At 37.9% G+C, this 24,611-nt stretch overlaps 1 protein-coding gene across 1 annotated transcript in view; it reads right to left on the reverse strand.

Moving 5' to 3' along the window:
* ANO3 (anoctamin 3) overlaps positions 1–8,732 on the reverse strand; it is a 128,720-nt gene extending 119,988 nt beyond the window's left edge. The window contains exon 1 of the mRNA XM_024214868.2: positions 8,660–8,732. The gene's annotated coding sequence lies outside the window, so the exon portion shown is untranslated. The remainder of the gene's footprint in view (positions 1–8,659) is intronic.
* Between the last annotated feature and the right edge of the window lie 15,879 nt (positions 8,733–24,611).

A 24,611-nucleotide genomic window follows, 5' to 3' on the forward strand; every position in this document is an offset into this window, starting at 1 on the left:
AGGAAGGCCAGTCTTCTGAGACGACATCCTGAAAAATCTCCTTAATTTAAAAGCGATGATATTCAGCCAACTGTAAATTTCCATTTCTAGGAAGACAGGATCAGGATGACAGCTTGTGAATTTGGTGTGACAGCTCACTACACAAGAAAAATCATCTTGATGGACTATTACCACTAATGAAGCTACATATTAAACAAGATTTACATAGATGTCTTGCAATTTTTCAGTGAATCTACAAGAAAAAAAATAATAGGGATTGTGGGTGGCTAATAAAACCATAAATCTTTGTATGGTGCCTCCAAGGGAGTAGGAGCTCAGATCCAACTAGTCTTTCTGGCCTTATGATGTACAGTAAATAATAAACAACATTGCAAAATTATAGACCGTTGTCTATCTGAAATTCCCACACAAATGTCCTAGCACACCAAGATCCTGCTTCTGTGTGGGCAGACTCCTGAGCCATGTATTTTAGTGGTCTGTGAATTGCCATGCCCACCTAGAGTACTGAATAAATAATTACCACCACCCCATTGGCCATGGATTATTATTTTTCCTTAGTAGACGATGAGGGAATTAAGGACCAGAGGGTAAAATCCTGGTTCAAACTAACAACGAAACTATATTTGACTTCAATAAGGTCAGGATTTTGCCCAGAGTGTTTAGCTGCCTTGTCAAGATTGCAGAAGTAGCCTGGGACATAGGCTGAAATAGAATACTGGTTTCCTGATTTCCAGCCCTACATCTTAACTATGATCAGCCTTCTTCCCCTATAAATCTCTGGCAGGACTACACATGTTTTGTCTATAAATTGCAATTGTACCTTACAATTGTAAAGCCAACATTTTCAAATGTGGTTGCCCAAAATTATACTCCAAAATCCACATTTAAGACACCTAAATAAAGTCGACCTGATTTCCAGATGGCTTGAGTATGCACAATCTCTGTGAAGTAACTTGGACCTCTTAGCCTGGCATCTTTGAAAATTTGGCCATTTAATTAGATATCTAAATACAGATTTAGAGGCCTAGCTTCAGGCATCCACATTTGATAATTTTGGCCTTCAGTAGAATTTTTCCATCTACGATCTTATCATAAAAGTCAAAATGTTTATAAAACATTAAGTGCTGCACCACATGCTAGCAGAGGTAAATATATGCATAGAAATTAGCTACATCCAGCATGCAAGTGTATCAACCAGTGCCAATTTAGGTACAAGTAATTTATTTACAACTGAACAATTCTTTCCACTGTTAACAGCTTTTCAAGTCTATGAGCAGGTCTACACTACGGGGGAAAGTCAATCTAAGCTACACAATTTGAGTTACGTTAGTAGCGTAACTCAAGTCAATATAGCTTAGATCTATTTACCACACTACGCTATGTCAATGGAAGATGTTCTCCGGTCAACTCCCCTTACTCTTCTTGTTCTGGTGGAGTACCGGAATTGACGGGAGAGCAATCTGCAGTCGATTTAGCGGGTCTTCAGTAGACCTTCTAAATCGACCCCCTGTGCATTGATTGCCACAGCCTCAACCCCTGGTAAGTGTAGAGAAGCCCTATCTCAGAAGAACAAAAAAAAATCCCAGGAATTGGCCTAAGGATAACCTGTTTAAAGGTTGGGTACTTCCCCTTATCATCATAGTATCTGAATGCCTTCAAAGTTAAATCAATAGCATCCATTATCAATATATTAATGTAGTATTCTATCCCTTGCCAATCTTGTTAACAGGCAACAAGTCACCTTGCCAACGGACCCCTGCAGAGAAAAAAAAAGTTTTAAAATTGAGGATCCCTTGAGCAAGAAAGGAATACATACATAGGAATTTTATCTTGTGTTCCTCAACAGATGCCATGTTAACTGGCATATGGCAGTTGATGAGGTGAAGAGGTCTGCTATATGTAGCTATCACCAAAGTAATCAAATGATGCAGTATACTAGAATACCCACTGACCCTTTGATTGGATTGTCTGGAAGTTGTTGCCATCTACAAAAACATGGACCTTTGTGTGGGTTTACCATGAAAATGTTGCTGGTCTTAGCTAAAAGAAACACTTATTATTTCTATTATTTGTTTGTGATAATGCCCATGAAACACTAGAGACAAGCAAGAAGGAATGGTCATTGCCCCAAGAAGTTTTCAGTCTGACAGAATAACAGGTAGTCAGAGAAAATGAACAACAAACGAGGTTTGTCTTCAGGGTGGTCAAACCACATATGAGGCGGAAGAAGTCACGGAGGCAATTTGAGAGACTGACAAATATGTGGACTATGATAGGAATTTTGGCAGAGCAAAAGGCACAGGAATTGAATAAAGCCAGTGTGAAAATCTTAGCTATTGCACATAAAAATGTGCAGAATGTAAACTCAGCTTTACAGGCCTAACTGGAGGTGGAATGAGAATGTCTTATACAGTAAAATCCTCAATCAATAAGAATTCCCCATTGTTCTTGGAGCTGCAGAAAATGCTACTAAGCAAAATAATCCTGGTTGCTGACTAACTGGTGAGGTGATCATGGTTTAATATTATGAATATTTGTTTCTCACTACTGTTTAGCCTGAATGTTACAATTATTTAATGTGCAGAAAACTAATTTGAAGGACTGTCATTGTTTCTATGATTAATGTCAAAATTCAGGGGTTTATGACTCAACTTTCCAGCCTTAAATATTTCCTGGAAAAAAATTTCCAGTAGTGTTAATTTGCATTGTTTTTTCTAGGAGTGAGGCTGAAGCTCCCAAATTTATGTTCACTTTTGTTTTAGGATGATGTAAATTTGAACTCAAGACTCTAGAATATTGTAGATTACGAATTACTCATGCCATATGGAAGAACATACTCGTGCCTTTTTGAAACTTTTCAAGCTATGATGTGATCGTTTTTGCTAATATATTTCCGGATTTTGTGTTAAAAGTAGTACCAGACTCCTTTTTAACCTTTCTGAAATCATCATTTGTCAAGAGCATTGAGAGATGAAGGACATGCTTTCTGGAAATTATTTCCGCACGCTGCTCAGTCAATGTTTGTTTTCCCACTGACTTGTCTTTTGAGAGATTGCTGGAATGGATCGACAAGATTTTCTATATTCCACCTGTAGCAGGGCGCTGCAGGGCCCTCTTGGCTGCTGCCCCTACTGTGCTGACAAAGTCACTCAGAGACTCTGGGGTTCAGTAACCACTGGTACTGCTTATTTACAGGTTGTGCTCCCACCACCTTTTCACCATACACAGCTCGGGTTCTAGTGTCTGCACCCAGGAGGGAAGAGTTATCGCTCTGCTTCCACTCTCTCGCTCCCCCCTGGCTTCTTTCTTCCCAGCCTTTTATATAGCCCCAGGTTAATTGGACGGACAGCTGTTTCCCATTCCCCAATTAGGTGCAGCTTTTCTCTAGCCAGCTCCAATTTACTTCCCGTAATGGGAGCTGGCATGACAGAGGGCTAAGTCAGCAGTTCTTGCCCAGCATCCTGTTACACCACCTTTCAGTTAATCAAGTGCAGAAAAAAGGGGCAGATTCTAGAGAATATATAGTTGTGTTTTAGTTTTACAAATCGGAGGCCATAACTAACTGCTAATCCACTAATTGTTTGCAGTGTTCTATGTAAACTTGAAAGCTTGTCTCTTTCACCAAGGGAAGTTAGTCCAATAAAATATATGACCTCACCCACTAATAGTTCTCAGTGAGAAATTATCTGAAATAAATTTGCAGTTTGAAAATGGTGCTGCATGAGTAAAGTTTCCATAGTTTATCTGTAATTACCAGAGTATGGATCTTTATATAAAGTTCATTTGAGCAATTTGATTCTGCTATTCATTACTGTTTTATCATTAAGGAATAGTATAAAGTTGATCCGGAAGAACTAGAAAGCTTCCTTGTGAGATAGTGGGGATGAGGTTGGTTAGGATTGGTTCAGGCATAGGAAATCCATCGCTCTTGACAGCAGTCAGAAATTAATTGCTCCTGTAATAAGAAAAGTTTTCAATGGAAGGGTGTGTCCCTCAGATCTTCATCTAATAATAGATCTTTCCTCCTTGGGCACTAGTGGTTAACCTCAGGAACTTGAAATAAATGGGTAACTGACTTTTTCAAGAGATTTTATATGGTAAATTGGAAGTAATTGCAGGCCTGATGGATAGAAATCAGGCTGCATAAAATTAAACCATTGAGTCTGCCATCAAATCTGTGCCATATCACTTATCCAGTTGATGTACTAAGCAATATTATCAAATTTCCAGGACTTGTCTTAACCCTCTCCCCCCTGTTAAATTTCCATCCTTAGGATAGAACAAACTGAATCAGCAATCAAGGCAAAATATGTCAGCCACTCATTTTGGCACCTCACGTAGGTGGATTTTGTGGTGGGAAAGTATCATCACTCTTCCCCTCACCCCTTATTTTGAACACTGGGCAAAATTGGCTTAATTAGGTTAGAAGATCATTGATGGAAGTCCTTAAGAACACAGTGTAGTTCATAAGTCTACCTTCAGTTTTGGTAATTAAAGTAATTTGAAAAGAAGTTAGTGGAGAGAAAAATTGTTCTGTAGCAGCATGTTTTATCTGCTTCTATTAACAATGGCCAACAGGCTCTACCAAATTAGAAGTTTGCATGTTCAACATCTAAAGTGCATTCTTTTGACAAAAGCATGAGTCACATGAGCGTAAACTGTGAATTTCTTTGAATTTAACTAAAGTCATCAGAACAAAGAAAAGTCCTTTTCCCAAACTGAATAAATGATAGGCCCCTTTTTAGCACCACTTTTTAAAAACATTATTGAAAGAACCTTGATCTTCCAGGGCAGTCTGACTATAGTCAGTGTGCTCTGAAAAAGGTTAAATGAAGCTGGTGTCATCCATGAACATATGGCTATCTTTCTTAATAAAAAGATGGTTTTGAATCCAACTGTAGCTTCTTCATATAAGAAATCTTTATAAAGAGTGTTCCTTTTCCCCCCCAGACTCACAGGATCATTGTTCACCCATTTTAGAAAATTTGTACAAGAAAAAATGTGGGTGTAACGATGAGTAGCCTCAATTGAAGGCCTATCACACAACTGTATTATGGCAGGAGCAGGCAGACAGTGGAGAATACCCGGAGATAACAGGTTTGAAGCTCCCTCCGAGAATACTGGTCCTGCCCAAAAGTTATTTGCTCTTAAGATCTGACAGGGTCAAATCATAAAGTGCTATGGCTGCTGGAAAAATATTTCCCCATCTTGTGATGAAATTCACCATTCATTCACTAGTAAAATTCCTTAGCAAGGCAGTTTCCTAAATATTTACTGAGTCATTTATTTAACAAAACTTCAAAGTGACTGAGAGCTGTGCACTTATGAGTGTGTTCATTCAGCAGCTCATGAATTCCATTTTAGGTTCATCATTCCACCACCCCATCTTTCCTCTTGAATCATTAACATTATTTATTGTTGTTTTTTCAGATTGCATGAGCCTGCTATTGGTTTTCTGTCGAGATGTTCTACTCTCCTGTCAGTCTCCTTTCAGATCATAATGCTCTCCGCTTATTCTTACTTTTGGTTATTTTATGTACTGAAGCACTTTTACAGCCAAATCCTTCCCCTCTAATGTGCACTCTTGGCTCCCATTGAATTCAATGGTAGTGGTGGGAATATGAATAAAGTGTTGTAGGTGAGGAGAACAATAAAGTGGTCTGAACTGGCAAAAGAATACCGAGGATCCCTTGGAATAGGACAAGTAAAAATAAACTAGTCTGACTTAAAAAGGGGATGGAATAAAATAGTAAGACCAGAAAGAAAGTAATCAAAGGAGTGGAAAATACAAGTAAATAATGTTTCATTTCTACAGATGTCATACTACACTCTACCATGCTCAGCTTCCTTTTCTACTTTTCTTGTAAGCTTAGTTGTCTCCCTTACTTCCCTCCAATCAGATGGGTTTCACTTCTCCTCTCCTTACTTTCAGACAAGGTAAGACTATATTGAGATGCATTGCTGGGGACTTTATTACATTCCCCTCTTTGTTTGATCTTTTCAAACTAGAGTGTGCAATTCCATATGAAGACACTTAAATTTTGCAACATCTTTGAAAGTCAGGCCCTTTAAGTACAATATACTTTTTATATAGTATACTGTGCAATATACTTCTGGTTTGCCACAGTTGTAGCTCCTTTTACAACAATGCCCAGTTCCACATCCCTTTTCTGTCTACCTGTTAAAGCTTTTTCCATTTCAATAGTTTAATTCATGAACTTTAAACTTATTCTTTTAAAACATTCAAAATTCAGCAGGGCTGACATTCTTGTAATTCTGAGTTTCTTACTATTACAGCCGTTGGTGGTCTTCTCCTTTTCATAGTTGCAATATTATGAATTTTGACCAATCCATTCCATTCATTTTGTACATGCATCTCTGCACTTTGGCAGAAGTTTGGTTCCTTATAAAGACTCACTCTCTACTGAATGTCTCAGTCCCATTCCTTTCATCTTAATTCACTACATATTGTTCCTGTTCCTTACACTTATCAACTATCAACACCAAGAGTTTCAGCCCCTAAAAATTTGACTTTTGGATTAATACATGGCTCTTTTTGCATTTTCTTTACCGTGGCCCTTATATGTGTAAACCTTCCATTCTGTGACATGAGAAAACAAGGGAAAATAAATTTAAAAAATAAATGTATCCCCTGTGTTATTACATTCAAGTTCTTTCATGCTGCCCCTAAATACTTAATTTTCAATGTGCTGCAGAATTGTGTGCTGCAGATTGAAAACACAATTGCTTTGCAAAAATTGTCATGGGGGAAACTGGAGATTTTGTCAGGAGGCAGCTGTGGCTTTTAGCACCTGTGAAGGTCATATGTGCAATACTCAATTATTCTCATCCTGCTTTGACAGCACATCCCCTTGGCAGATGCCTTAGAGCAGCTTTCAGTATTCTTGATGCGTACAGAAAAATATTACCTAAACCACCATACACCAACACAATATACATCTCCCAACAAGTCATTGTGAAGTGCTGTGTCACAGACTGAACAGTTAGGATCACTGTATTTCATAATGGTATGAGACATTGATCTTGGAATAAATCATTTCTTTTTAGCACACCAACATAGACTAATATGCAGGTGTATGTTTGATCTTTAATTTATTTTTTTTTAATTTCTTACAATAAAAGTCCTTATTCAACTTCTCTCTTCACTCTCCCTCCCATTAAGACAATATGAAGGGCCAAGTTCTATCCTCTCGTGCAGTTTCCCCTGAAATGGATGCAGGTTACACGCATGTATCAGAGAACAGAATTTGATCAAAGAGAGTAGCACAAACAAGAGAAAAAAAAGGAAACGACTCCAGTTTTTAATTAATTTCTTATCTCACCACCTTATGTGAAAAGCATCCCATGATGTGTAAGGTACCACAGCAGGAAAACCTCACAGATCATACAAACTGTTGGCCATCTGTGGTGCAGATTCCTGCAGAACTACGGTAATGACAATAGTGTGATCTAGAGCATGAGTTTTTCAGTAATTACAAGATTCTTTCCCTAGCACATACGTAATCCTCAGTTAACAGGCTGCCAAAACCACAATGGGAATCAGCTTTCTGAAATGGCATAATGCTGATAAAACCTGGTGCTAACATGTAGGAAAAAATACCTGTGTTCAGTCCCACTAGATGCAGGTTTGTGTAACAGGTGTGTGCCTGCTTAAAATAAAGTGGCCTTAATTTGGTTTATGAATTAATTTGTGAATTAAGCTAAACCAAATTAAGGGCACCGAATTCTGAAGGAGTCCACACAGGGATTTAATGCAGTTTCACTAATCCACATTTAATCTGAATTAACAAAGTGTCAGTTTACTTTCATGAGTGTCCCCATGTAGACAAGCCTTAAGTGAAATTCAATTTGCTAAACAGGATGAAATGACAGTTTTTACTCTGTTCATATTCTTGATCATGATAGATTTTTTTAAGTGTTTTTGTGCCTGTGTGTCACACAGGTCCCTTCATGTTACTCACCTATATTTGGAATAATTTTGCCTTCCATTAGCTGTGATTGCCTGAAACTGATATTTGGAGTAGGATTTTTTTTTCCTTCTTATTTTTCTAGATCACTCGACTTTTAATTTACTGCAATTAAGCTTCTGAACACACCTACTACTAATTCATTGGGATGCACACAACTGACATTGTGGTTCATATGCCCTTAATCCTATACATTATTCCAGCCTTTAAATTTTTAGAAGACTCCTGGCTCTTATTTTTATGAATCACAAAGACACAATCTTAGTCCTTTCAGTATAATTGTTGTCTTTATTTTTGATGTTGCCCTTATTTCTATAGGGAACTCCTGCTAATGTTATTGTAGATCATGCTCATCATAATATTGAAGTCTTTTACTTCTCTTTCTGTGGGGATACCTGGATCTAATTCTCTGAGACATTCTTGCACTACATCTGTTGGGGATTTCATGCTCTGAAATCTTGACAGCACTTCTGGCCTTATTTGTATTGCTCACTTGAGCCTTTATTGTTTCGTATCCCAATGTTGCCTTTAATTCTATGGAGAACCCCATATTTATTTATTTTTAAATCCAGCTGTAACAATCATTCCCTTAAGGTAAACTGACTATATTTTTCAGAATTTAACCACATTACGACAATTCATATAATTTAATGAGTACTGTGGTCCATTACCTTCAAAGATGACTTAATCCGAGGTTCTGGTTTCTGTCTGGTAACTGTGTTTTGAATAAGCAGTGACTGATCTGTGCGAGAATCATAATTCCCATGTTCTGAATCATCTGTATATGTGTCTTTGTCTTTTCCTATATCTCAGGGAAAACAAAACAAAACAGATAGGCTCATTTGAGATTATAATGGAGACACTCTTATAGATGTAGTTGAGATAAGAACATTCCCTTTTAGCACCCTCATTTGTGGCTTATAATATTCCCCACTTCCCTACAACAAACTTTTGATCTGAACTTTTATCATGCTTGGTCTCAGTTTAGATGTGAAGCTTTTTGGTTTATTAGAGTTTACATAAAATCTGTTCTGCAGCACTGGAGTTATCAGAGTGAAAAAGCATGATGTTTTTCAGTTGTTCACAAAAAAAAAGTGTCATGTTCAGAGGCTTTTGTGCTTTTATATAACTCTACAAAGTTTGGACTTGACACTTCCAATTTGGTGTGCAACCCACATACAATGTGGTCTCATGAAAGTCAGAAGATTCTATTCCCAGTTCTGCCATAGGCCTGCTGTGTGACACTGGGCAACACATGTTAACACTCTGTGCCTCTTTCCACCATCTGTAAAATAAGTATAATATGCTATTTTCCTTAATTTAATTTTAGGAGCTATTTAGATCCCTCAGCTGTAGTCAATGGGAACCGAAGATATTTGGCATGTTGCAGGAGGTGCTCAGAACTTCATAGATCTGGCTCTAAGTGTATACCGATTGTGATTATCCAGTACTCAAATTTCTTCATAAACATAAGATAGCTTTGGACAGCGGAGGGCCCACTCCCCAGCCTGACAAGCCTTCCTCCCTTGCAGGTCTCCTGCTACCTCATACCACCCTGAGTGGCTTGCTAGAGGAATTAAATGAAAGATGGGAGTCAGAGTTTGAGTTCTAATATTAGCTGTACCAGTGGTTTTGCTAAGTGGCCTTGGGCAAGATGCATTTCTGCTTCCCCACACCCAATCATTAAAACAGGGAGCATGCTTATTGTAAGTAACCCACAGAGATATCGTGAAGGTTAAGGTCTGTACAACAGTTGAAACATGTAAAGCACTACTTAAGTGTTGATTATTGTTATCACTTGTATTATGGTAGCACCCCAGCCAACATCAGGAACCCATTGTGGTAGGCACTGTAAAAACACAGAGCAAAAGACGGTCCTTGCTCTGAAGAGCTAAAATATAAATATCACTGTACCTTTCTTTCATAAGTGTATCCAAAGGAGGGAAGGGAGAAGGGCAACAATTCTGACAGTCTTTTTCTAGGGCTTTTCTGGTTACCTCCAATTTAAATTGTAAATATATATTTGGGACAACTCCAGTGCATGTTGCCCATCCAGTTTGAATGTTACAAGTGGGCAGAAGGACAGTTTTGTGATTAAGTCATTGAACTGAGATTCAGGAGACTTTTGTTTAGTAAACTGGTTTTACCACAGACTCCTTGTGTAACCTTGGACAAGTTACTTAATCTCTGTGCTTCAGTTCCTCACCTCTAAAATTGGGCTAACCCTTCCCTACTTCATCAAGGGATTTGTGAGAAAAAAGTATTAAATATTTGTGATGTATACAGAGTACTTCAGTACCTAGAAAGTAAGGATATTAAAATGGATAAAAATTACTTTCCCCACCGCATCAATGACATTGGTATATGCATATATGTTAGGAGATGCTTTACTTTTGTGAATTTATTTTTAAAAGAAAAGAGGAAGAAAGAAATTGTTCCTATTGCAATTGCAATCCAGCCATATTGCAGATATATAGACATATTTTAAGACAAAGTTACCACTACATACAGTGAGCCAAGTTCTCATTTCAGTTTTCACATCAACTTGTGAAAATTCAGAGTAACTGGGAACAGCATTTAACCCAGTAATTTTAAACCTTAAATATGCACCCAAGAACAAGTAATGGATGCTGTGGGAATGATAACCTTGAATTTTGTTTGCTTAGAATCACAGCTGCCGTAATATAGTATTTTTCATTTAATGTATACGTGAGCACTTGAATTCCACATAGTAAATCTTACAGAAAAGAAAAATAACCAGGATTATTTTTATGCAGCCTATAAACATTGAGATACATTATTAAATTAGGAGTTTCATGGAGAATTGTTTATTTGTTAATTTAATTATTAACATTACACATAATGAGCACCCAGTAACTCAGATCCTGCTATAAACTAAAATAGATCTGTAGTAATCATTTGTTAAAGTCAGATGAACGTGCCACTTGATTGTTAAGACCACAATACTCCAGATTTCTCTGTGATTTTTACTATGCAAACATGACATTATGTCCTTTCTATTTATATAGAACCTTTGATCCAGCGTGCCAGGTAACAGTTTAACTCTAATAACTTTATATGAACAAAATCCAAACAAGTAGTAGCCAATAGGTCATAATAAAACCCATTTCAAGACAGAGAAGACATCTCAAACCATGAGGGAAGATAGTATTTAGAAAAGACAAATAATAATAAAGAGCAACAAAAAATGAATAGTGGTAAGAATATTGTTAAAAAATGGACAAAGGGAATGAATCAACAAGTCGTTGAGGGTTTGGGAAAGAGTTATAACGTTTAGGATTACTGAAACAGTGCAGACAGCTCAATCCTGGGAGGTGCTGAGCACCTTCAACTGAAGTTGATGGCAACTGAAATCGTTAAGACCCTCACAAGATGAAATTCATGGAATAGAGGCTGTGAAACACAGAAAAGAAAAAAAGACAGCCATGATCCTACAACTCTTGAACATTAATAGTTCCATTAACTCCAGAAGGACTGCTTGCATAAGTAAAGGCTTCTCACATGAAGGAAGTTTTCCAGGATCAGACCCTATGTGAATTGCAGGACTTTAACAAGTTTTGCAAAAGTGATAACTTTTAATTAAGGTTCTGAAGTGTCTCACCTCATTTGCTGAATGTACCATTACTACTGTGTATTAAGTCATTTTAGCTGACCAAGGACACCACCTCTTATATATCACAAGTTCTCTGAAAGATGAAGATATTCCCTATCATCTCATTTGAAATACAGATATAAGAAAGGCTTTAGCAGCAACATTTAGTCATGCCACCAGAAAGTTCAAGAAATTTAGAATTAAAACAAACATGCTTTTAATAGAAAAGAAAAAAAAAGGTTTGTATATGGTTTGACTGTAATTGTTTTATATATAAAATTTGTGTAGGTGGGTGTGTGTACACCCCTCCCCCCTAAAATCACCTATAGTGTTCTGTAAAAGGTAATGAAGAGGTGGAGCACAGCAGAGGGGAAGGCAGGGAATGCTATCCTGGATTTTAAAAGAGCATCTGTATATTTTTGTGACATTATTCTTCAGACTTTTTACACTAAAGAGGTATAAAAACTAAGGTACACCCATCTAAACACCAAGTAGAAAAGCTGTCCCAATTCAGTGCTTGTACAGTATATGCTGATTTGAAAGATCATGAAGTAATGTATTAGGTATAATCATAAGCGGATGAGTTCAACCAGTATTATCATTTTTTCATGCCAGAGTCTCTGATCAAAAATTAATTTTTCAGAGGTTGAGTGGTCTGATGTAAAAATGTTCAGTGTGTGTTACTGAATCATGTCCAAAGTTCCCTCAGAAGAAAATACAGTAGCTACTCTTATTCAGAGGTTTCAGATACCATTGACAAGGTACTCAAGATTAGTCACCTGAATTGAAACATTCAATTCAAGATTAGTGTTATTCATGCCAGTTTTCTGCAAATATCTATTTTTTAATAGAGAGATGTATTCTCTACCATTCAGTATTTTTTCTTCTTCTTATAGGAAATTAATTTCTCTCATTCTATTAATGATTTTTCTTCATCATGCTCCATTAAGTGGAGTTTCCCTCCAAATCCAAAGATATAATTAATTGTCTTGGGCCATTTCAGTTCAAACATGATCTTGAAAGTTCCCATCACAGCAGCATCCAGCTTCACCAATAGAGAATGTCACCATAGATAATAGTGAAATTTTAAAAAGCTATTTTCAGTAGGTTTTGATTTTAAAACTTTGAAACCTAATGTTTTTCCCTTTATACCAGCACCTATCTTCTGTTATCTTTCTCCACCACAATTTAGACTATAAAATACAAAAGCAAGTAAACATTGAACTGCAATTTGGAACTGCCAAAGGCCAAACAAAGAAGAGACATCCCTGGAATTTATGGTTAAAAAGTGTAATTGTCTGGGGATTTTTTTTTTTTTTTTTTTTAATTCAGCCTGTCCAAAAAGGAACTCTGAGTCCCAGATGGATTCACACTCTCTTTGGAAGCAACTATCCTAAAATGATTACAGAGCAAAAAGAGACTTTATTTGCCTGCAGCTTCAAGGAATGACCATCAGAACAGCCTGCTCCTTCACGCTCTCTCCCCACCTTGTAGGTGGTTCTAGACCACCATGCTCATGGAACTTGAGCATCTGGCTTAAAGCCAGGAACTTCAGAATAGGCTTCCTTTGCAAACCTCAGACCACACCTCCAAGACAACTTCCTCCTCTTTCAAAATAGCTGTGGGACAGGAGACACTATTTCTAGAGACAAACATGGGACAGGATAATGTCAGTGAAAGAGGTTTCCCCTCATATGTCTCAGAGTTTACATTCCTTGTTAAAGACAATTTTTAATGTGCTTTCATTTTTTATTTATTTTAATTCAGAATTGCAGCAAATGGATCAGAGTCTCAGTTGCATAGTTCCATCTGCTTATGCAGTTTGACACCAGCTGAGAATCTGCCCATATGCATTTAAATATACCAACTGAGCATGCATAATTTAACACTTTTTCTTTACTTTAACGTAAGAGTAGAGAGTCCACTTAAGACTTCATTACAGTAAGGCATGACAAGAGAAGAATTATTTGAAAGAAGGTCTATGAAAACTTCATTTGACTAAATAAAATATTTTAATGGCAAAATTATTTCGAACTACATTTGTGGCAGTGGGAAGGGCAAGTTGCAATTCCCTAATTTAATGTAACATTTTGTTGGTAAAACAATTTCAATATCTATCCATTGAGGCACTTATGCTACTTCTTCCCTGTTAGAATGTCCAATTCAAAACTGCCAAAACAAAATGCCAGACTGTGAAGGCCCTTCTTAAAAAAAACGAACAAAAAAACTTCAGTGGTGACACATTACAGTAACAGGTTTCAGAGTGGTAGCTATCTTAGTCCGTATCAGCAAAAGCAACGAGGAGTCCTTGTGGCACCTTAGAGACTAACACATTTATTTGGGCATAAGCTTTCGTGGGCTACCTGTATTTTCCACTTCATGCATCTGATGAAGTGGATTTTAGCCTACGAATGCTTATGCCCAAATAAATGTGTTAGTCTCTAAGGTGCCACAAGGACTCCACATTACAGTAAGAAACTGTGACAAAACAGAAGAAACATATAAACAACATCTGGATGATAATGGCACGTGCTGTACAGAGTTGCTTACTAGGGTTTTTATAGTCCACAACAGAAGTGTATGGTAGAGGGTGTCTGCTCTCGTTCCGCGCATCCATTCAAAACTTATAGCCTCTCAGCAAGCACTCAGCAAATGAGTCTTAGACAGAGATTCTGTTATCTCGTTCATATAAATCAGGAATAATCCACTGAATTCAGTCAGGATTTTGGACCGGAGTTCTGAGGACAGGATCATTATATTTATGTTCATATTATTTGTTCTGGAAATGACTCCTAAGCATATTTCTTCCCTACATAGATTCTTTGGGCTCCTGAAGGTATGTGTGGGCTGCTCCTTCAGGCCTCTTCAGAGACAAAATACAGGAACCCATTATCACTGCTTTAAACAGCACATCCATTCTCTCTGATTGGGGGTGTTCATGTGACTTCCCAGAATATGACCAAAAGAAAACAGAAAGGCTTCGGTTTTGATCCTTGAAACACATGTGCAAATACTTATCTTTAATTTACTTTACTTTGAAGTTTGAGATTATTCATATGCTTAAAGTAAGAGCATGTATGTTTGCAAGATTGGCATCTATTAAGAACAAAATGACAGTTATTGTAATGTTATTTTCAGCAATTAACATAATTAGTGGGAAATCTTTATTTCCAATATAAAAAGTTACAAGTTTTTGTTAAGTAACCATGTAAATTACATTGAGATTATTTTAATTGCTAAATCATTTTTGAACAGAAGTCATTGAGCAAGTTTTATTTAAAAAATCATTAGCCTTGATTGATTGTGTGAATATAGTACTCTAAAGGCCCAAAAGCAGTATGGTAGCCATGCAGGTGGATAAATAAGCTGTTATGATCATTAATATCTGTAAATTATACTATTGCTGAGGGAAAACTTCTATATTGTACCAGTTAAATTTTTCTAGTCCTGGGAAATTAAGGTAGCAACATGAAGAAAGCAAAATAAATAAATAAATAGAGTGGTGTTTCAAAGAAAACCAAAGACATTTTGATAATTTTAGCAAGCAAAAAAAGACTTACTTTTAAAGTTAGGACTACCTCATATTCCTACTGAAGTCAATGGGGCAAGGATTTACCTTTAATGAAATTAGGTATATATATAAAATGATTATTAGTATTTCAGAATGCAATACCTGGTAGATGGGCCAGCACATGATATACACTTGGCCTCGCATTCCACACTCAGCAGTGAAAGCTATTTAAAGGAGTTCCAGGCATCGCTCAAGAGGATGGTAGACTTCTCCTTCAGAATTGATCAAAAACTTAGTCTGGTTAGTATGTTGCTTTGTTTTGTCTTCTCAGTCACATAAAAGTGTGACCAGTGATTTCAGTGCTTACACATCATAGAAGGCATCTAGCCTTTGAGCATAAGCAAACTCTAAATCTAAATAAATCATTGTGAAATTCACACTGAAGGAATGTAAGAGATTAAAAATGGTTGACCAGACTTTTTAAATTCTAGGAATCCTTTGTCTGGTAATTCCTGAAAGTACTCAGTATATAATTTGGATACAGGTTTTCCCCCACAAGGTTTGGCCAAGTTAATACAGTATGTGTCTTCTGGATAGCAGGAGATGGGACACTAGATGGGGAGGGCTCGGAGTTATCTGGGAAAGAATTCTCTGTAGTATCTGCCTGGTGGGTCTTGCCCACATGCTCAGGGTCTAACTAACTGCCGTATTTGCAGTCAGGAAGCAATTTTCCTCTGGGTCAAATTGGCAGACACCCTCGGGGGGGTTCATTTTCCTCTGCAACATGGGGCATGGGTCACTTGCAGGTTTAAACTAGTGTAAAAGGTGAATTCTCTGTAACTTGAAGTCTTTAAACCATGATTTGAGGACTTCCAATAACTCAGCCATAGGTTGGGGTCTATTACAGGAGTGGGTGAGTGAGCTCCTATAGCCTGCAATGTGCAGGGGGTCAGACTAGATGATCACGATGGTACCTTCTGACCTTAAAGTTTATGAGTCTATGGCTATGGGAGCCATTTCACATCTAATAATGCCTTCTAAGAATGCCTAAAATAACCACCCCTGCACCTCTTGTATAAGAAAATATTGACGTATTGCTGCTCCCATTTTTACATCTTACATAATGTTGCTAAAGCTTGTGACTATTATCGTGTACAGTACTGTATGGTTTTTGTTTTAAACAAGACATAGCACACTGACAAGGAAATTTAATTTTAAAACTGCCATTAAATAAAGTAGCGGGTGCTTCAAGGATTTTCTCTTCACTAGATAGTCTCAATCCTTAACTCTCTGCAGTGACTTCAATCTATAAATTTAAGGCTGGATCCTATAGTTCAGCAGTTCTCAAACTGTGGCTCGGGATCCCAAAGTGGGTTGCGACCCCCTTTGAATGGGGTCACCAGGGCTGGCTTAGACTTGCTGGGGCCCGGGGCTGAAGTCTGAACCCCACTAACCAGGGCCAAAACCAAAGACCGAGGGCTTCATCCCTGGGTGGCAGGACTCAGGTTGTGGGCCCCCTGCCTGGGGCTGAAGCCTTTGAGCTTCAGCTTTGGCTCCCCTGCCCGGAGCGGTGGGGCTCAGGCTTTGTCCCCTGCCGCCCACCTGGGGCAGTGGGGCTTGAGCGGACTCAGGCTTCGGTCCCACCTCCTGGGGTCATCAATTTTTTATTTATTTTAAATAATCAGAAGGGGGTTGCGGTGCAATGAAGTTAGAGAACCCCTGCAATAGTTCTTAGATGAGAATCCCATTGAGATCATAACTTGACCCTTAGTCAAGAAATTAGCAGGCCATTTGTTTAAATGGAATGTTCAGTCCTAAAATATGCATGTTTTGTTAATAACCTGAATAGAAAAGAAACAGCAGCACGGGAGATTTGGACAAATATATCAATATTAATTAAAATCTGTTAAACATTAAGTTTGCAAAGTCAAACATTGAAAAGTTAGGAAATGTGAGATTTATGGATGCCTACACAACCTGAATTCTGTCTCTTTGTGCATATGCATTATGATACGGTCTTCAATGACACGATCACTTTATTTTTTCAGCAGGACCCTTACCTCATTCAGGGCACAGCATGGGACAGTGTTCACTGAGTGGGTATCTTTTTTCTTTCTTTTTTTTTAAAGCTCATCATTAAAGGTGCATCAGCTCCATGCTATATTTACAGAGTAGCATCTATATTCTGCACTGAATACAGAATTATTAATTACCTCATCAGGTTTTCAATGGTGCTCATCACCACAATATTTGAGCAGTTCACAAATTTTAATGTACTTATCTTCACAATAACCATGCAAGTTAACAAGGTATAATTATCCCCATTTACAGATAGGGAATCCAGGCACAGAGACATTAACATTTCAAAAGTGCCTGAATAGTGATTTAGTATCCTAAATTGCAACTCCAGAAGTTTAGGCACTTAAGAGACTAACTCCCATTGACTTGAAATGACAAGCAGCTCCTATGTCCCAAGTCACTTCTGAAATTGGGACTTAAAATCATTTAGGTGCTTTTGAAAATTCAACCCTAAGGCTACTCTGCACACCTCTGGCAGCAGCATGTAGGGTACGTATAGCTACATGCCCCAGTGAAAAGCAGGCTGCATCCAGGAATGAAAGGTTCTGGCAGGGGGCAGGCAGTGGTGAGCTGTTGGAGACTCTCTCTGTGGTGGGGAAAGTCTTCAGAAGTGGGGAGGCAACTGTAAGACACTACACTGCTAAAAATAGTGTAGTTGGGGGAGGCACTGCATGGACAAATAGAGAGACATGTAGGGTACATACCCACCGGATTCAGGCATATTGTTACTCATCTTAGCAGTGTCTCACCATCTACATTGCTATTTATACCTATGCGGGGGGTGGGGGTATGTACTCTACATACTGCTGAAAGGAGCATGCCATGTACACATACCTTAAGCAAGTTACCCAGCTTCACAAAGGAAGTCTGGGGTAGAGATGGAAACTGAACACAGACTTTCTGAATTATATTCCAATGTCTTATCCACAAGGCCATTGATATACTATCAATGTAAATGTTTGGCTAAATAGCGTTGTCATTAACAAATAAGACAATCAAATCAGTGATATACTGCTGAGTTACCTGATTAAAAATCCAAAGTGTCTCTCTCTAAGATCTCAATTCTCCATTCTATTGCATGGCATGCAAGAAAGATGGATGTTTCTTATAAACACAATCCGTAATATTTGGACACAGGATTAATTCATGATAGGATAATACAATTATGGCAAAATCATAAACAAGATCATTAATAGTCAAGTTTATGTACAGGGAGAAGGTTAACAGCTTACAAGAAATACTGAAGAGGTCTGCAGTCTTCCTGCCCCCCTGCGCAAAGTCCTCACAGTCCTAAGCATGTCACAAACATTGCACGCAAGACAGTATGGCAACTATTAACATCCTAATCAGGTGACAGAGCTACTAGCAAGATCAGAACCCTAAACAGAGCTGCCAGTGATCAGCTTGCCAAATAGCTGGAAGTCACTGCAGCTGGAAAAAATATCTTCCACAGCTTGGCATACAAGACAAGAGATAATCAGATGTTTACAGAAACTGCCTATAGCTCCTGACTATTGACCCAAATTCCAAAAGACCAAAAGACAAAGAAAAGCATAAATGATTGAATCCTTTCATTGGGGCACACCATTTCATTTGCTAATGAGGACATTGGCATAAACTTCCATAAAGATTGAAAGATTACATATTCTTAAAGTATCTAAATATTGAGAATTGATCCATCAAGGTTGTACCTTAGGTCTTTTGTGATGTCTTATCATGAAGAATGCAATTATATTATAACCTTAATTACCAACTTCTGTTTTCAACTTATTAGAGGTGAGCTCAGCAAATAGTTTGTAGTAACTAAAGAATTAAATTAATTTTGCCTCTTTCCCTGATCAGGAACTTTCACAAGTAGATTGTTGTTTCTTAAAGGTTACTTTTCATTTAAAAACATTTTTGGTGAGATTTTTATTCCCTAGATTGGTTACAAATAATTCTGTCACTATTTAATACTCAGCATGCGAACTTTGAGCTTTGTTGGTTAGTTGTCACTAGTCACAATTGTCACATGGTATTGTTTCTGTTCCTTGAGTAAATGAGCATAATTCTTATAGGGTTGTTTCTACCACCATTACTTTAATGGGACTTGCCTGAGTAAAGTACTACTCAACAACATGAGTAAGAATGGCTGAGTCAAGAATATCATCACAAGGAGGGTCTGAAAGAAACCAATGTGGGTTTGAATCTCTCAGGGAGAAGGTAAGAGTTTAGGTAGACATACAAGGTTAACAGGATTAAGGAATTTTAGAAGGGCGTGCATCTTTCTTTCTGTACGACAAAAGCTTTGACCAAGTCATCTTTCTGGGAAAAAAATTTAGTCTACTGTAGATTATTGCCCAGAAACACATTGGATGCAAAATTTGCAATTTTCTTTTGATCCCACTGACCAAAGTAAAGGTGTGTTACCCAAGCATGATCTTAGGTGAGAAGAGTGCAATCAGATACTTGTCTGAGTTTCTAGTGAGAGATGTTAAACAGTTTCCCAGCCCAAATAAAATACACCAAGTGCACTGTATGTAGAGGTCTTCTAATTTTCATTGACACAAAGTAACGGTGTGCAGCTATATATGGTCATAGTTACAAAAAAAAAAAGTTAGGTCAGATTCTTTGTGTGGCTCATTTAATTACCTTTTTTGGAGGCTCTATTGAGGGCACTCTGTTGTGTCAAATAGCATTCCATAAAAAATACCACTACTTGCACAAACACCTGGATGGAGAGTTTCAAATGTGCTCCGAGTGCTTGAACTTATGATCATTTGCTTTCCACGTGAGAATAAAACTTGATCTCTTCAAAATCCACAGAATAATGTCACAACTGGGGGCCAGGGGAAGAAGAGGACAGCTGAAGCAAATTCAGAGACTTTTGTGCTGCATTTATCCAACTATACTGCAAATGGTGATGTTGCTGGGTGATAAAGTAGCTTCTAATTTAATGTCCCATTGCATCTTTCACTCACTCAGTTCAGCAGGCACACAGCTTTTGTACTGCTATAATTGTATCAAAATATATGAAATTAAGTGGCATCTTTCTGCAACCCTTACTCATGTTGCACAAAATCTTAGGCTAGGTCTACTCTGCAACCTTTACAAAAACATTGTAAGGTGTGCTGTGTGGCTGCTTTTTATTGCCAGGAGAGAGCCCTCCCAGTGACAAAATAAAGACACCCTCAACGAAGGGTGGTAGCTTTGTTGCGGGAGCGTGGCTCCCACCGACAAAGGGCTAACCACACCGGCACTTTTCATCACTAAAACTTTTGCCATTCAGGGGGGTGTTTTTTTCCCACTCCGAGTGACAAAAGTTTTAACGGTGAAAGTGCCAGTGTAGACAAAGCCTTAGTCCCAGTGAGAACCCATAGAGTAGTTATTGATTACAGTGCTACTTACGATGAGTAAGAGTGGTAAAATAAGCAACGAGACTCAGCTAGATTTACGAAGGTATTTAGGTGCCAAAGGATGCAGATAGATGCTTTTGAAAATCCTACTAATGCCTAAGCAGGTTAGGTGCCAAAGTGCTTTTGAAAATCCCACTAGGCACCAACCCACCATCATAAATAAGGCCCTCAATTTTTGAAAGAGTGCACATTAAATCTTTCAAAGGAGAAAAAAAGCAAGAAGGCAGCATTAATGCCAATGTTCAGTACATATGGGAAGTTGATTGGTGAGCAAAGTGTGCCATGTATCAAATATTTCCTCGCTCTGCAGTAGTCTAGTCCTGCCACTGTCCTTATGCCCTAAAATACAGAGTCCTAAACACAGAGGAGCTCCCAAGGAAAGCATAGACGGTGCAGTGAAGCTATTGTTTTTCCTTTTCTTTGTGGTTTGGTGCCTGTGCACCCTATTCAATTCTCTTTGCTCCGCACCATGCAGTGGAGGAGAGCATTTGTCCTGTAGTGGTTATAACTGAAGGCAATGCATATGAATAAAGGGCAGGAGTGGAAGTGGTTTAGTATTGAGGACAGAGCAGAATGAACACAAAACTCTGTTGTCAGCTACATAAATAACACAATTAAACTTTACTCATGTGTGCTGCAGTTTTTAGTGCAATGGTAAGAAGCTTATTAAAACAAGCTAATTAACATTAATTTTGCCAGCTCGCATCAGCACATTAGAAAGTACAAAACACGTTATGTAATAACTACTGCTATCTAAATGGTACAGAAGCTGGGAAGAGGATATTTGGATGACTATTTATGGAAATTCAATATTACTTCAACTATCAGCATTCTTGCTTTGGAGCCAAAAGTCTCTAGTTGAAATCCCCAGAAGAGCAGATTTCAACACAGATTCAAAATTAAACTGAAAAATAATTCTTAAAAAGTTTCCCTTTAATTACCTAACTCCCATTAATGAATCCAGCTGCGTGATCTTTAAAACTGAAAATTTCCTATATAGGACTGTATGTATGTACAACCCTTCCTTGATTAACTCCCAGATTGACTATTTTACTTCACCCTTGTGCATTAGTATGCTTTATCAAGCATTTCTACACCTTGTCTGAAATCTAAAGATGATATAATGCTTGATTGTCAAGTATCGGGAGTAGCCGTGTTAGACTGTATCCACAAAACAACAAGGAGTCCGGTGGCACCTTAAAGGCTAACAGATTTATTTGGGCATAAGCTTTCGTGGGTAAAAAACCTCACTTCTTCAGATGCATCAAAAGGTTATGCCCAAATAAATCTGTTAGTTTTTAAAGTGCCACCAGACTCCCTGTTGATAATGTTTGATTATATGCCGACATTGTGAAGGACTCAATCAACAGATTAGTGTGGCTACATTTCTAATGATTCTAGAACTAAAAACATTTTTTGTTTATGTGACTTTCTACATTTAAGTTGGCTCAGCTCACTGGACATGGCTTATTTTCATTAAATTAAATTTTGCATTGCTTTGCACAATGCTTTGTGATACAAGATGATGGGCCAGATCCTCGGCTGGTGTAAATCACTGTTAGCTCTACTGAAGTCATGTTTGAGTTCACTTAAAGAAGTCAGAAAAGATATACCAATCAAATCCATCTGAGAAACAAGCCCAATATAAAGTAAAGTAAAGGGCCTTATGGACCATGTCTTTATGGGGGGGAAAAAAGATGGCAGAAGGTAACTATAAGGCAATGCTAAACATATACTTCTTTCCCCAAACAAATATCCACAGAGGGTTTGATTGTCAAAGGCACAAACGTTAGTTAAGTGGCCAATTCCCATTCTGAGTCTAAGCCCCATTAGAATGCCTTTGAAAATCTATCCCAGAATGTTTAATGCGGGAGTAGTGTTTTGTAATGGAATGACATCAGTGTGTTCTTGCAACTTTCAACTTCCCTGTTTCTCATGTAATTGTTCTAGAGGAAATCTATACTTTCAATTTTGCCTATACTTTGTTTATTATGCAGCATTTTTTTAAAAAAATATTTATTTATTCTTACAGTACATGGAAAATAAATACTACAGGAATGAGAATGCTTCTTTTCCTCACTTTTTACAATTTCTTTTAGATTGTGCACAAAATTGTTTGCACACACACACACAAAAAAGACTTCTTTAATGCTCATATGAGAACGTCTCCTTTAGCATCAGACATCAGAGGTACTATCAGCTCACAGATAGATGAGTTGTACCTATCGCTCTAGTGGAAGATGGTAGTATTCTGAGTGCTCACGATCCTAGATTTAATCCTCACCATTGATCAGTTTCCTATGCATTTGTGACCAGTTTGCAGAATGTAACAATCCTCACACTTGCTAACTGCTGTATTGACCCCTTAGTTGTGAGTCCTCCACTTCAGAAAGAAATCACCGGAGGCTAGAAAAGGCCCCAGAGACTCTGAATAATCAAAAGCCAGGAACAATAAGATGAATGAGTAGCAGATTGAGGAGAAACAGTGCTAAAGTTTGAGGGTCAGACTAACAGCTCTGTGAGTAATGGAGAGGTTAGTCAGATCTCTAAGCTTATGCTCTGCAAAGCTCCAGTCTCCCCCATTAACATAAGGATCCTCAGACTCTGTATGCTGACTGTGAGGCATTAGGGAAAATACCATGCCAGAGTCCTAAAGATGAGGTACTGCATAACCGTGCCCTCAGTGTCGAAGCACCTGGTTTGGTACCCCCAACCAGAAGGTTCCCTATACCTGCAACAAATTTAGGGCCTTATCCACAGCCCAATGAAATCAATAGGAGTCTTTCCATTGACTCCAGGTGACCTTTGGATCAGAACCTTAATTCTTCTCTCATGTGTTCATAGCTACCACTCAAACTAAAGAAAACACCACATAGCTGCTTTTTTAAAGATGTATCCTTCTATGATGCTACCTAATTAAAAATTTACCACACTCTGCTGCCTAATTAAAAATTTACCACACTCACTTAATTTCAGCCCCATCTTTAGTGTTCTCATGGGGCAGTTGTAAGAGGTTCACTGAGGAAATGAATCCCATTAATCAAGTATATTATGCAAGCTACATCAAAATGTATTAGCACTGACTAAAGCATTTAACAGTGCTTTGTCATCCTCACTTGTTTAGAGATCAACACTTTAAAAGCAAGATCCTTCTGCTCGCTGTTGTTCAGAATGAAAAGGAAAAATGGACTCTGCAATCTTACTTCATGATAGGTAACTTAAAAGAGATCAGTAGGCAAACAGCATTTTAAAACTTATTGGTTACTTCAGTTTTTATTTTTAGTCACACTTTGGATTTATCTGGTGTCCTTTGGTAAACAAACCTGAAAGCTTGATTTCTATTTTAAAATCATTTTCACTGTTTAATTTTGGATTTTATTTTCCATTTATATCACTTTCTTCTTGCTTGAACAAAGCAAATACAACATTCTACTCTCAGTTACATTGCTGCAAAGCCAAAGCAATTCCATGGAGTAACCCTGGATTTACTCCAATGTAACTGAAGGCACATTTTAGTCCAGAGTGTGTGAGCAGTTCTGCTGACCACATGTGCTGAACAGGCAGCATCTCACCTGTGACGCTGGGCAATATCAAAATAATAACTTAATCCCCAGCAACCAAGCCCCTTAATTCTTTCCACTAAGGGCTGGTCTGCACACAGTTTTTGTACTAATTAAACTATATCTATTTAGAAACAGATGCAATTCCCCTAGGGTGGATGCAGCTATACTAGGATTAAGATGCTTACATTGATATAGCATATTTCAGTAAATTTAAATCAATATACTAAAAGCACTTCAAAATTATGTATAGACAAGCCATAAGAATCAACTTCTGAAGAAGCTGAGCAGGTGCTGGTTACTGAGTGAAGAGTACAGCAATCCAGAAGTTAAATGGCACAGAATGGGCAAGGACAAGGTGGGTCCCCAATGGATGCTGGCTGTCTCATCCATCTCAGTAAGGTTTAAACTCAGATGCTCAGTGATAAAAAATGTCAACCATGTTAACTATTTCATCCTTCATGT

Source organism: Terrapene carolina, unplaced genomic scaffold (genome assembly GCF_002925995.2).
Source record: "Terrapene carolina triunguis isolate 2854851 unplaced genomic scaffold, T_m_triunguis-2.0 Scaffold96, whole genome shotgun sequence".
NCBI classification, from domain to species: Eukaryota; Metazoa; Chordata; order Testudines; family Emydidae; genus Terrapene; species Terrapene triunguis.